General features: G+C 43.4%; 1 pseudogene; it reads left to right on the top strand.

The window, feature by feature from the left end:
- The first annotated feature begins 12,785 nt into the window (after positions 1–12,785).
- Positions 12,786–15,320, top strand: part of LOC119245255 (60S ribosomal protein L19-like) — a 29,395-nt pseudogene continuing 26,860 nt past the window's right edge.

Genomic DNA, 15,320 nt, shown 5'->3' with positions numbered 1-15,320 from the left:
TTTGTGGAATTGGTCTCCTATTTTACCTTTTTGTTGCTGTAATTCTGATTGATGAAAAATACATCTTGCAGCAGAATCTGTGCCAAGGACATGTGATGACCTTACTTCTTACTTAAAAGGATTCTTTGGTGGGGATTAGTCCCTGGGCCATTGGTAATTGTCCTCTATGAGAAGGATTTAGGATTGGACCTCCCTGGTGTCACAGGGGGTTAAGTATCAGCACAATGAAGCTATAGGCAGCCACTGCAGCAGGAGTTCCATCCCAGGCCAGGGAGCTGACCCACATGGTGCAGCAGACCTTCTGCCTCGCCCGCTGCTCCCCTCAGCAGTGTGTTCCAGTGGATCCGCCTGTTCTGTTCCCTACTCTGTCTCTGGTGAACCCTCTTACCACCCACACTTCTGGCTTATACCCCAGTTCTTGTATGCATAAATAAAATAATTCTTAAAAAAGGATTTAGGACTGCTCCAACGAGTATGTATGCCATTGGCCCTGAACTGGTTCTGGCTGACTCCTTTAGCCCAGATTATGTGCTGCTTGAGCTATTGTCTAGATGTTCCCTGAGTCCATCTTCATTCCCAGATGGACAGTCATCTCTTCCAGGACAGGGGCTACATCTTATTCTCTTGCCATTCCTTACAGCAACCAGCACTGACCTGAGCTTTTATGAAAGACCAGTGTGTAAGTCTCTGACTGAAAGTTGGCTTAAGAAGATTCCTGCTATGATGGGGATGGTGACATTTGAAACCCGGCCTAGGTTCTGCTCAGAACCTGCTGACTTCATGCCTGCTGCACTGATTCTAGCTTAGTGTTGATGGTAGGGCACAGGCCTGGGGCCTGGGCTTGAGGCTCCTGTCCCTTAGAGTGATCAGAGACAGAGGTCTGGCTGTGCCTGAGGCAAACTCTCCCCAAAGGAGCCTGCAGTCAGCCAGCCCATTGCTGATCTCCCTCCTTCATATTGAAGTGAAAACTGCAGAGGAGTTCACAAAGCAGGCAGTATGACACCACACTAGTCTGTCAGCATTGCTCCTGTCTACAGATCCCTGGTCTCCCACCCGCGGCCTCTGGACAGGAGTCAGTAGCACCTCATGTGGGACCAGGGCACAGAAGCCCACATGGTGGAGGTGTTCATATGAGTGTCTATCAGAGCTGAAGTGTTTGGTTAGGAAAAGAATTCGCGAAGGATAAAGAGATAAAGGGTTTACTCTCATATTTCCTTTAATATGACCCTGAAAATTTAAGAGAAGGGGAATTCCATTTTCATGACATGACTGGGTATCTTAGTCAATTTGGGCCTCTGTAACTAAGCACCACAAACCGGGAACTTAAACAACAGAAGTTTATTTCTCTCAAGTATAGAGGCAAGGTGTCTGAAATCCGGTGTCACAGGGCTGGTGCCTGCTGAGGACTGTTCCAAGTTGCAGAGAGCACCTTCTTGTCCTCACTTGGTACAGGGAATCTTTGGTGTCTCCTGCCCTTTCCATAAGGGCACATAATCCCATTATGGAAGCTCCACCCTCAACTAATGCTAATCAATTCCCAAAGACCTCACCTCCTAATAGCACATTGAGGATTGGGCTTCAACATGCACCTTTGGGGGGAGGAGGAAGGGTGAGGAACACAAACATTCACTCCATAATGCTTAGCAAGTGGGGTTTTTTTTAATGTAACCACTAGATTTATACAGTGACTGTCACACCTGTGAATCTTGTTGTATCTTAAAAGTGGCTAGGGCAGATGTTATTTTACCTTCATAGAGTATGAATCCAATAGGTATATATCCTCATTCCACAGATGGCATCAGTGCTACCCTCAAAAGGGGTGACCTAATATTCTTTTCGGAGATACATAATGGTTTAAGCGAGTGGGCTCCATTTTTTCAGAAGAGTTCCCATGTGATCCTGGGCAAATTTCTCAACTTCACTAAGTCTGAGTTTTTTCACCTATAAGATGTAGGTAATAATAATGCCTGCAGTATAGGATTAGTGTGAAACTAAGATAGTAAGTATAAAGTATTTGTCATAGTGCCTGGTAAATAGTAAATATGCAGGAAGATTATTAATCATTAGTATTACTGGGCCTCCCAGATGGCACAGAGGTTAAAGACAAAGTGCTCTCAAGCTATGGGCAGCCACTGCAGCATGAGTTCAATCCCCAGCCAGGGAGGGGACCCATATAGCATAACAGACCTCTCCTGTCTCATCCACTTCTCCCCTCAGCAGTGTATTTCTGTAGATCTGCCTGTTCTGCTCCCCATTCTGTCTCCGGTGAATCCTCTCACCACCCCCCCACCTCTGGCTTACTCCCCAATTCTTGTATGCATAAATAAATCAATCTTAAAAAAAAGAAAAAACAGTAGTACTATTATCTATGTATTCAGTAAATGCTTAATTACAATAATATTCCTTCACTTTTTGTTCTATTTATTAAAGTCTCATTGAACCTTATATAAACATTGCAATGTCTGTGTCCTCTATCACAAGGTGCAATAAGGTGGGTGTGGTTTCTGTTGCTCAAATACATGAATTATGGGGAGGTTAGTGGTTCGCTTGCTGTCCCATGACTAGAGAATAGCATTGTGAGAAATGGAATAGAGGGTCCTTGAGCTCTAAAGCCCCCTTTCCTATTGCAGACCTCCTTAAGGGTAACATTTCTCCACATCTTTAGAGTTCTTACCAGTTTTGGCTTTCATATGTAGGCACATGATAGAAGGCACTTGGAGTGACATGCTGAAAGGATCCACGACACGGGTGTTTCTCTGAGACATCAACTGGTGAACATGTGGGTCGGGTTTCTGCTGTGCAAATGTGCTCCTACTGTCATCAGAACACGACAGGCGGGCGGTACTGTTGCTGCCTGTGCTGATGAACTAACGCCCTTGTGCAGGTTGGCAGCTGCTGATAATGCTGTTTCCATGCGTTAATTACAACACCCGCATGTGAATCATTCTGTTTTAGCAGCACACTGTTGAAACCAGTCTTTACATTTCACAGTGCCCTAAAGCACCTGGAGGCTCGATGAAAATATTGCAACCTCTTTTCTAAGAGATTTGTGATAGGAAAGGTTTGTAATGTGTGTACTTCTGTTTGAAAGATCAATTCCCAATCTCTGCAGGCAGAATTTCTTTTCTTTTTTTAGTTTAGACTTTCTTAAGATTAACATTCTGTGTGATGCCCAAAAAGGGACTCGAGATAAGTAATGACAAGATCCATGTTGCAGCAGACATCTGAATTCCTGGTGTTTGTGAAAGATGCTTACTGTCTGCCCCTCGGGATAGAATAACAAGAATATCAATTGAGATGATGTAATGTTATTGTCACAAGTTTAATTATTGGTTATAAGTACTGCATGAGGGAAGTGTGATAATTTAGCAATCTCAGTTTTCCAAGCGAGAGGAAGTTAAAGTTTTAATCCCAGCCCTGACACCAACCCTGGCAAATCAGGCGTCTCACCAGTCTTTCTTTTTAATTAAAAACATAATATTCACTTATAAGGGTAAATCAATATAGTCAAAATTATGCTGTGGTAACAGACAGTCCCTAAACCTCAACATCATGCTATTTTTCCTTGTGTTCTGTGCCTATCATCAGTCAGAGGTAGCTCTGTCCTAGATGGCCACTGAGGGGCCAGAGCAAAGATTGCCAATTACTACACTGAGGCACGTTAAATGCTTCATTCTCAGTTCATTACCAGAAATACCCACATGGGACAAGGTGTCCACGAAGGGTTAAGAACAGTTACCTGATATTATCTAATGCCCACCATATTGGTTTCTTTTTTTTTTCTTTTTTTTTTTTTTATAGAGGCATGTTTTATTTATTTATTTTATTTGTTTGTTTGTTTTGTTTATACATGCACTGGGTACAGTCAGAAACATGGGAGGGTGAGAGAATTCACCAGAGCCAGAGTGGGGAGCAGAGCAGGCAGAAGGACCGAAGTACACTGCTGAGGGGAGCAGCGGGCGGCAGGAGAGGTCTGCGCGCCATGTGGGACCCTCCTCCGGTGGCCGGGGAGCAGCCGGAGATCGAACTGGCGCCACAGAGGCCGCGGGCAGCTTCGCAACCCAGCGCTCAACCGCTGCGCCACCGGGGAGGCCCTCACCATATTGGTTTCTAAAGCAACTGCTCTATAGGTATATTTTCTTTTTTAATCTTTTTTTTTTAAGATTTTATTTATTTATTTATTTATTTATTTATTTATTTATACAAGTGCTGGGTACAGTCAGAAGTGCGGGAGGGTGAGAGAATTCACCAGAGTCAGAGGGGAGATCAGAGCAGAATGACGAAGTACACTGCTGAGGGGAGCAGCGGGCGGCAGCAAAGGTCTGCGCGCCATGTGGGACCCTCGCCTGGTGTCAGGGGATCGAACCGGCGCTGCAGAGGCTGCGGGCAGCTTCACAACCCAGTGCTCAACCGCTGCGCCACCGGGGAGGCCCAACTATAGGTATATTTTCAATCAATAACTCAAATATTATAAACATAAGATAAAATACAAAGAAAAAAAATAAAAAAGACCAAAACCCAAAACAAACAAACAAAAAGATTGTAATGTTTAACCAGGATCTTCGAACTTATAACCAAACATGTTAAGGGAGAGGCACTAAATCCTTTTCTATTTACCATATCAGGTTCACAAGCGTACTGGCTAATCAGGTACAAATCTTCATAAATATTTATTCATTAAAAAAACTTCACAAATAAATCACCATCTCAGGGAGCTGACAATGTCACATCGCTAACTAGGCAGACTTGAGCAGACTTTGTGAATAACACCCACCTGGTGTTTTAGGCACCCCTCCCCCCATTGCCACTAATTGATCTCTATTGATCTTAATCTTCAGAACTCACTTTACATTAGGATTAATTCAGATTTTAATTTTATTAAGTTAATCTCATTTTCAGCATTTTTTTGACACAGTTCCATGCTAATATTCACTAAGCAAATTTAAAATATTTAAAATGGAAAAATACTAGAGTGACCATATGATAATTTCAGTAACTTTAAGTAATAAATCTAGAAAGTAAAAAGTCACAGCCCAGACCCCATGATTTGACATGTTAGGCAGTGTGCTGTTCTGTACTCCACATGGCTTCACCTACATAATATTTCCATTTTTTTCTTTTCTCCTTCCCCTTCTTATTTGACAGGCCCACTCTGATAGTATGGAATTGTAATCTAGTACAAAGTACTTAAAAAATAAAATTAAGGCCGTGAAAAAAGGAGGACATGCTGAGGTGTCACCATGTCCTCCACCTCTAGTCTCTTAATCTTTTGCAGAGCTATTTGAGGATAGAGCATCTGGAGGCTCACAACCTTTGTGGCCCGTAGAAGGCCACAGGAAAGAATTTGTTATTTTCAGTGGAAAAATAGAGGGTTTACTAATTATGATAACTAGCACAGTCTCTGAAAAACCAAACTCTTGAACTCAACGTACTAGATATGGTTGTAAGGAAATTTATGGCATGAGTCTTCAATGCCCCTCTCTGAAATATGAAAGAAAAAAATAATAATTATAAATTAAAAGATAACAAATTGAAAAAGTGGCAGATCTAGGATAGCTTTAGCTAACTCATACACTAAGTTTAGTCTTACATACTGTTAAAAGAGATCCAGACAAGTTCAGATCTTACCTGTGACATGATACATTTTAAAATGAAGACTTTCCCCCCAAAGTGGTGAGAAATATAAAGATACAGCTATTAAAGTTCCTGTTTCAGACAGGAAATAGTCTTTAAATGGATAGAATTACAAAAGACCCAACAAAAGATATGAAAGACAGGTTAACTGGAAATGCCCTCAGACCTCAGGAGTAAGCGGGAGATAAAGGTCAAAGCCCCCCAAGTACCAAGTCTTGGTGCAAGGGCCCTCAGGTGGGGAGTTGAGCACAGAACAATGTGGTGATTCTAAACCTTAGGCTGGGATGGAGGGGGAAAGAAATAGACTCGGGAGAGCCTCTCCTCTCTCTTCTGCTAGTCCTCCCCTTTGATCAAATGCAAAAGAGCAAGGTGACCCAACAGCAGGGGTTATTTCTTTGAACACAAAATGGGTCTAAGCAGATGGAAAACACGGGACTCAGAGATTAATAAAATGAGCAGGAGACAGATTGAGGCAAGAGGGATGGAGAAGAACACATGCCTATTTAGGAAGAGTTCTAGAGGTTGTGAGAAGGAACAGGGAAGGAGGCGATATTTGAAAACATAGAACTAAGATATTTCCAGAGCCAACAAAATATGACGAACCACACATTCAAGAAAACCAAATACCGGGCCTCCCCTGGTGGCGCAGAGGTTGAGCGCTGGGCTGCAAAGCTGCCCGCAGCCTCTGCAGTGCCAGTTCGATCCCCGGCCACAGGGCGAGGGTCCCACATGGTGCACAGATCTCTCCTGCCGTGCCTGCTGCTCCCCTCAGCAGTGTACTTCATCGGTCTGCCTGTTCCGTTCCCCGCTCTGGCTCTGGTGAATTCTCTCACCCTCCCGCACTTCTGACTGTACCCAGTGCTTGTATAAATAAATAAATTTTTTTTAAAAAAAAGCCAAATACCAAGAGGTAAAATCATAAGAATATCATAGTCAAATTGCAAAATACTAATGAACAATATATTCAAAGCTACCAAAAGTAGAGCCTGCAAAACTTGAAAAGCAGCAGTTGGCCAGATGGTGACAGGAAGAGACAGAAGATGGTAAAGTGATGGCATCAGTGGAATGAGGGGAAATATTGCCAACCTAGGATTTGATGCCCAGAGAAAATATCTGTTACGGACCCAAGAAAAGCTGTGAACTCTTACCATAAGTGAACTTTTTCTAGGGAAAAGTCCAAAGAATGAACTTGTGGCAGAAGCAAAGTAAACAGATGAAAAACAAAGAAATAACTGCTATTTTATCACTAAAATATTTTAAGACATAATAAAGCATTTGAGTTGAAAAGGAGAAATAAGCAAAAGAGAATACATCAAACTAAAAAGTTTTATACAGCAAAGGAAACCATCAACAAAATTAAAAGGCAACCAATAGAATGGGAGAAGAAATTTGCAAGTGATGTATCTAATAAGGAGCTAATATCCAAAATATATAAAGAGCTCATAAAACTCAACAACAGTAGAACAAAGAGCAAACTGATGACAAAATGGGCCAAGGACATGAATAAACATTTATCCAAAGAAGACATTCAGATAACCAACAAGTTCATGAGATGTTCAACTTCACTGGTCATTAGGGAAATGCAAATCAAAACCACAATGCAATACCACCTCACACCTGTTAGAACAGCTGCCATGAAAAAGACAAGAGGTAACAAGTATAGTGAGATTGTGGAGAAAAGGAAAGCCTTGTGCACTGTCAGTGGGAACGTAAGTTGGTACAGCCATGACAAAATATTATGGAGGTTCCTCAAATTAAAAATTGAGCTACAGGGCCTCCCTGGTGGCGTAAGATGTTAAGACACAACCTGTGAGGCAATCCGCAGCCACTGCAGCATGAGTTCGATTCCCGGCCAAGGAGCTACCCACATGGTGCAGCAGACCTCTCCTGACTCAGCTGCTGCTCCCCTCAGCAGTGTGTTTCAGTCAGTCTACCTGTTCTGTTCCCCATTCTGTCTCTGGTGAATCCTCTCACCCTCCGCAACTCTGGTCTGTACCCCAGTTCTTGTATGCATAAATAAAATAAATCTTTAAAAAAAAAATTGAGCTACATTATGATCCACCACGGCTACTTCTGGTATTTTTCTGAAAAAACAAAATTAGTATCTTGAAGAGATGTCTGCTTCCCCATGTTCTCTATCCCCATTCCCCATGTTGTAGAAACAATCTAATGGCCTCTCTGGTGGTAAAGGCGGTTGAGTAGTAGGCTGTCCACAGCCTCTGCAGCGCCGGATCCTGGCCAGCCGGCGAGGGTCCCACATGGCGCGACAGACCTCTCCTGCCACGCCCGCTGCTCCCCTCAGCAGTGTATTTCTGTCCATCTGCCTATTCTGCTCCCCGCTCTGTCTCTGGTGAATCCTCTCACCCTCCTGCGCATCTGGCCTGTACCTGGTTCTTGTATGCATGAATAAATAAATCTTTAAGAAACGAAAGAAGGGAGGAAGGGAAGAAGGGAGGGAGGGAGGAAGGGAAGGCAGGAAGGAAGGCAGGCAGGAAGGACCTAAGTGTCCATGGATGGATGAAGGGATAAAGAAAATGTGATACACACACACACACAGAGGAATATTATTCAGCCTTGAGAAAGAAGGAAATATTGCCACTTGCAACAATATATGCAGACTTTGAGGGCATTATGCTAAGTGAAATAAATCAGACGGAAGGACAAATATTGTATGATATCACTTTTATGTGGAATATAAAACAGTTAAACTCATAGCAGTGTAAAGTGGTTGCTAGGGGTTGGGGCTGGGGGATGGAGAGATGTTGGTCAAAGGGTATAAGCTTCCAGTTATAAGGTGAACAAGTCCTGTGGATCTAATGTCCAGCATGGGGACTGTAGGTAACAATAATATATTGTATACTTGAAAGCTGTTATGAGAGTAGAGCTTCAGTGTTTTCACCATAACAACAACAAAATGGTAATTACGTGAGGTGAAGGATGTATTAACCAACCTTATTATAGTGAGCATTTTGCAATATATTTATGTATCAAATCATCACTTGTACACCTTAAATTTACACAACATTATGTGTCAATAAATAAGCTCCAGGGATCTAATATCCAGCATTGTGACTATAATTAACAACACTGTATTGTGTACTTGAAAGTTATAAGGACTAGATCTTAAATGTTCTCACATTAAAAAGAAATGGTAATTATGTGACTTGATGGGGATGTTACCTGGTGAAGGTAATTTTACAACATACACATGTATCAAATTACCACTTTGTATACTTTAAACCTACACAATTATATCTCAACAAAGCTGGGAAAAATAAATTCGAAGATATTAAAATACCCTACCATTGATTGATCAATCTAGGAACAGTGTATAAGACCACTCCTAGCTATTGAATGTTGACATTAATGTCAACAACAGATGTTGTTGTAATGTCCAGTTCATTTACCAAAGGATCTAGTCTTCCAGAATCTTTTTGCAGAAAAGAAATGAGTTCTCAGGGAGGCAGTCAGTGACAGGCCTAAATTTCCCTCCCTGCAGAGCTTGTCCATCACCTTCTTCATACTCGGCCTTGATTTCATCACTCCCACCCCTAAGAACTGTGATCACAGGAGTTACTCTCCATTTGGTGAACTCCTCCAAGTACAAGTGCCTTCCTATATACAGGAAAAGAGCAACACTTTCATCACCCTAAATCCAAAGATTTTGTGCATGAAAACCTGGGCAAGCAGGACCCCAATGGAGTGAGGGGGGATCTGAATGCGGGGACAGGTTTGTGAAATTCTAGAAGTACATTTAAGAAATTTAGTACATTATCACTTCAACAAATATTTACGGAAGTCTTACCTGTGTGACAGGTACAGACATTGATAAATAAAACAGAAGCACTCCTACCCCAGGGCACATATGCAAGTGGCAGCCAAAGGTGGATGCTAATAACTCAATTAAGCCTGGAGATTTCATTTAAGCAACACCACAAACCAGCAATTGTATTGCAAGTCATTTTCAATGAATAAATTTGCTATTTTCCCCACAGACTGCTGGGAACCTATAAAACCATAAAAATAAATTACATGTGTCTCCCTTTCAGTGTGGAGTATTTTAACAAAAACGGTTTTCTCTGGTGTGCAGGGTCACCATCAGACACAGGAGGGAGCAGATTCTAGACCCTGAGCCTTCAAATCCCTGCCCCTTGGCTGTTTTCCCAAAAGATGTGATACTTGCACGCCTTTCCCAAACCCTGTGGTGACTGGGAAGGAGCATCAAGCACGACCACCACCACAACTGCCCGAGTGACCCTGGGCCCCGACATCAGAACCTCTCACATGCATGAAGTTAAGTCTTGTGGTCCTTACAACAAAGCAAAGGAGGCATGCGATATTTTATAATTGAGGTAACTGTATGGTTTGTACTTTTGTAAACAGAAGACAGATGACAGCTGGCCTAGTTCAGGGCTGTGGGAATGCTAACTGGAGAGTTGCTCTCTTTCCAGTTTCTCACTAGAGGAGTAAGGACAGTGGCAATCCTGTGTCAGAGAGTGTGTGCCGGTGTTTGCTTTACACACGTTATTTCTAATCCTCACTACAGCCTTCAAGAGAGGTTTTCTTCTTCCCAATTCACAGGCAAGGGAGCTGAGTCATTTTCCTCACACTTCCTTCCCCAGGAAGGTGTGGTTTTAGAAAAGGCATGCTCTGGGAAGTTAATAGGGCAAGAGGCACCGTCCACAGGCACACCGATACAGAGACACTCTTCTAACCACCTCTGCTCCTGGAAGGGCCAGTGGTTTGGAGGGAGCTGCAGTCTGGATGGAAGTGTTGTGCTGAGTCACTCCTGGCTGCCCAACCAGCTGTGCTCCCTGGACCTGTCCCTCTGTGGCCATGGAGCTGAGGTTCAAGCTCCAAACCAGCTTGGCTAGAACTTCACACAAAAGGCACTGTGTGTGATAACTGTGTGGCACCAGCTGGTGCACGTCTTGTTAACTCTTTGAGATGCTGGGAACTTGTGTGATGATAGGTGCAGCTGCAGAAGTTACCAGAAGCTTGGCTTATTCCTGACAACTGAAGGACTATTCAGAGAAAATACACAACCTTTAAAGGTTGAATCCCCCTAACTTCAAGCTATAGATCAGATTTAGGGGAACTGGAAATACTCTGAAATACCCCAATAGATATAATGGGACGTGAATCAGAGAGAATGGTATTTTTTTCATAGCACCACAGTATCTCTGCTTTCTTGAAATAAAAGAAGACAATGTGTAACTTACAGAGCTAAGCTGTAGTAGTCCTTACAGCTTCCAGAAGCTCTTAACTATAGTGTGCAACTATCCATATCTTTAAGCAAAATTTTAGGTAATGATCGTCAGTGTGGCTGTGGATAGAGCATGGGAAAATGTTAAAAGTGAAACAAATGCAAGTTGTAGTCATATATGTATATTTAAATTCATATATAATATTTACTTAATTCATTAAGGTAACATAGATTTTCAGCACTGTATATGATTCAGGGGACTAGGTTCACATCTCTGCAGATGTACATCACCATACACACCCACCACTACCTTGTTCATATGTTAATTGGGGGTGAATGACAAGAGACACTGGGTGCTCAGCCAGAGCACACAGTTAGTGTCAAACCCCTAGAGACCCCAGCTGGCATGAGCCAGGCCCATCACATCACCAGCACTTGGGGCCTGCTTCCACTGGGGCCCATGGAAACTGAACCGGGTTCATGGACTCCACACATGATTCGCTCCCTCCCCAAAACAAATGACATTCCTCATCTTTGTGCCTATAGGACCCCAAGCTCTTCACGTCCTGCTTAGACAGTGACTAGGTGTACAGTCGTTTCAAACACTGCTTGTTTGATATTTGTCGTAAAGCAAGTAATGGCCTTTCTCAGATGCTGTGAGCTAATATGCAGGAGGGACGTTCAAGGCTGCAAGAAGTGATGGAAGATACTCTCGGCCTCTTGACGATTCTAGACTGAGAGAGGGGAAAAATAGGGCCTGGTGGTCAGGTAAGGACAATAGAATACAAAGTGTCATAGCACCTTCACAGAGCCTTAGAGAGAGCAAAATGTACCACATACCCACCATGTACCCACCACCCACCACAGGCACCCAGGATGCTATCACACAGCCTCAGACGGGGGAGAAGTGGCTGAGATGAGGTTCCTGCTTCAGGACTGTTTCTGTACACCAGGGACTCACTCTGCCCTCCTCCAGGCACATCAGATCTAACAGAAAGGATGAGAAGCTGACCATCTTGGGGTCAAGAAGGCCCCTCTTGGCAGAGGCAACTTCTAGAAACCATGGGGGTGGGATAACAAAGGAACAGACATCTTGGGCAGGTGTGCAGGCGTGCTGGCCCTGGGGAGCAGGCCAGAAAGGCAGCTGAGCCAGAGAGCAATGCCTGAGGCTGGGGGGAGAGGACCCCACTCTTCTTAGAAGGCTGCACGGACAGTAGAAGCATGAGGAACTTGCCAACATGACAGGTAAGTGAAAGAGACACAAAGGGTGGCATGAAAGGAAGGTGACAGGTGGCAGCCAGTGTAGAGGTTACAATGGTAATCCTAGAGAAACCATGAGCCTTTGAGGAAGAGTTGGTATTACAGAGGGGAGAGAAGACAAATTGAGAAACTTCTTAGGAAAAAAAGACTCAGCAGGATCTTCTGTGATGAGAAATGAGGCCCTTGGGAGGGAGGTTGAACAAAGGAACTGAGGTCAGAAAATGGATTTACAATTGTGAGTTTGAATATTTTGATTTGGAAACATCTGTTAAGGGCCCAGGATGGGAAAGCCCCTAAGAAATCAGTTCAGGTGTGAAGCTCAGAAGGAGACAGGTAGATTTGAGAGCCAAAAGCATCTGGTGGTAACTTGGAGGTGTTGAGTGAGAGTTTGAAGAACAGAGATCCTTGGAAACAAGGAAGGATGACGAATAGGCCGAGGAGAGGAGCCACTAAAGAAACTGAGAAGGAGAGGGACAAGAACACCAGAGCAGAAGAATGTGGGTGCCAATAGGAATGTTTTAAGGAGGGAGGTCAACAGTGCCACAGCTTCTAGAGAAGAAAGTACTAAAAGTTTCCGTTCATTATCTTGGTTAGCTGGAATCTGCACCGTGCTTGTTTATGTCACTGTGCGCCTTCCCTGGCTGTGCCCTTGCTATGGTGATGCATGCCATTATATGCATGATGTCACAACACTGAACCACTCCAGAGGCCCCCTCCCACCAATCACAGACTTGGGAGGGCATTTCTGGTGTAGAGCAGAGCACAGCATGTAGAGTCATGAGCACTGACCTGAGCAAGTGAGAGGCTGAGGCTGACTCATTTCCAAACCATTCCCACTGATTCTTGTTTCTGCTGACACCAACAGTGACCATTCCCTCCTCATCAGGGGGAAAGAAGTCACTATGACCAGCATTCCCAACCAACTACACACTATAGGAAATGTGGACCATCTTTATGGAACACTGATCTCCTGGTATAGAAAATAATCCTCCTCAAAGTGAGTAGAATTCTACACCTTACCAAATCTGCAATGAATGCCATCACAACCCAAGTAAGCATGGCCACTGGAACTTTATGTTCTGGGTGCTGCCAACTGCTGTCAACCCAGCAGATGAGGTATGCCGTCATTAGTGGGGTCCACCATGTGTAAACATAGTGAAGCAGTTCTTTAACACAGGTCTTAATCGAGAGATTAGTTAAGACTCACTGGATCTGCTCCAAAGACTCAGGAGCAGGTACAGTTTACTAGAAAATTAATCTAAGATGAGTAGATTCAACGACCAATGACATTGGCAGGTTGAGCTCTACTACTGATTTCCAATTTCTCGTCTCTAAGGGACTGCTAAAGAACAGCATTGTGGTTAAGTTAATAGGTTTCCCAACTAGTGTCAGCTGTGTGGCCTGGGGTAAATTACTTAATCTCTGAGCATTAGTTTCCTCATCTTATTACAATAATGAATAAACCGTGAACAGTACTGCACAATTCCTGGCACACAGGAAATATACTGTAAATGTTCTGCAGACTATCACTCAACACTGATTTCTCCTTTTCTTCAGTGATCATAGTCTAGCTAGTCTTTCTCTGTGGGGCACACTGTTTTCCTGAACCAGGCTCTTACTGTGTACAGAGAAATTTCTATGCATTTTACCACACTGTTACTCTTTGGTGGGGATTGGTGGCAGGTCTTTTCCCCCTCCTATTGGGGGGAAAGTATGGCTTTAGCACTTCCCACAGAGACTGCATTTGAAGGAAGTTCTGAATAGATGCACAGTGCAAAAAGTCATACTACAGTTAACAAAGTTTTCATGCAGCCACATCATGACACCCACCCAGCCTTGGCCTGGGAGATCTGCTTTCTCTTCAGATCCTATTGAAAGGTTGCTCCCCTACCAAAGTAAGTGACTATAACTATTCCTCTTGCTGATATTACATGGCAGAATAGGCATCTTCTTACTTACTCAGTCAGAGAAAAACCCTGGAAGGGCCTCCCTGGTGGTGCAGGAGTTGGAAAAAAGTGCTATCAAGCTACCACCAGCCACTGCAACGTGAGTTTGATCCCTGGCCAGGGAGCCAACCCACATGGCTCAGCAGACCTCTCCTGTCTTGCCCGCTGCTCCCCTCAGCAGTGTATTTCACTCAGTTCACTTGTTCTGCTCCCCACTCTGTCTCTGGTAAATCCTCTCACCCCCCACACACACCCCTCTGGCCTACACCCCGCTTCTTGTATGCATAAATAAATAAATCTTAAAAAAAAAAAAAAACCACCCTGAAGCCAGTGATGATGATGAAGCCACATCACCAAAGAATATCATACAGTTTAATTTAGGCTCAACTTTAGCAACAAGCAGCACACTCGAAGCTTCTTTTATGGTTAGTGCTTGTCGGTCCCGAAGGCATGAACCTTCTTTTGTCTGAACCTCTGTGCTTAGTCTAACTGCTGTTGTTTTGTTGTTCCAGCAGGCTACTACTGAGGAAAAATAATCCCTATTGTACAGGATACATTATACTTGGAAACTTTAGTAACTGTTATAATGATTTAATTTAGAGAATGAAGAAAAAGTCATAGCTTAAATGCAGATAGAAAATGACAGCCTTGTTAACAAAACAATGTGGGAAAAGTTAGTTTGAATTATAGAGGTGTGTTTGTTTATTTTATTTTACTTACAAAGGTGCACTGCATGCCTGTAATGTGCCAAGCACATTGATGGGTGTGGTTGGAAGAATAATGGTCCCCAAAGAGCTCCATGCCTACTCCCTAGACCCTGTGGATGTGTTACCTTACCATGGCGAGGGGAATTAAAGTTGAAGACTAAGGGAAAATTGCTCATCCTGATTTTAAGGTAAGCTGACCTTAATGATCCTGCATTTGTTGGGAGTACCCAGTTAATCACAAGTATCCTTTTGAATTGAAGAGGGAAACAGCAGGGTTAGCATCAGAACCTCTCTCTGAGATGGACTTACCACACCAGTGATAACTCTGAAGATGGAGAATGGGGCCATGAGCCAAGGGATGTGGCCGCCCCTAGGAGCTGGAAAATGCAAGGAAACGGTTTCTTCCCTTGACTCTCCAGAAAAAGCACAGCTCTGCTAACATAAGGATGTTAGCAAGATTTATAGCCTGAAGAAAAGTAAGGTAATGAATTTGTGTTGTTTTAAACCAAGTTTGTGGTAATTGGTTACGGCAGCAATAGAAAGTGAATGTACCAGCTGTTGTATCAA

The sequence above is a fragment of the Talpa occidentalis genome, unplaced genomic scaffold (genome assembly GCF_014898055.3).
Source record: "Talpa occidentalis isolate TD23 unplaced genomic scaffold, MPIMG_talOcc4v2.1 talOcc4.14, whole genome shotgun sequence".
NCBI lineage: Eukaryota > Metazoa > Chordata > Mammalia > Eulipotyphla > Talpidae > Talpa > Talpa occidentalis.
Note: the sequence above shows the minus strand (reverse complement) of the source record. Positions and strands in the feature narration are given on the sequence as shown.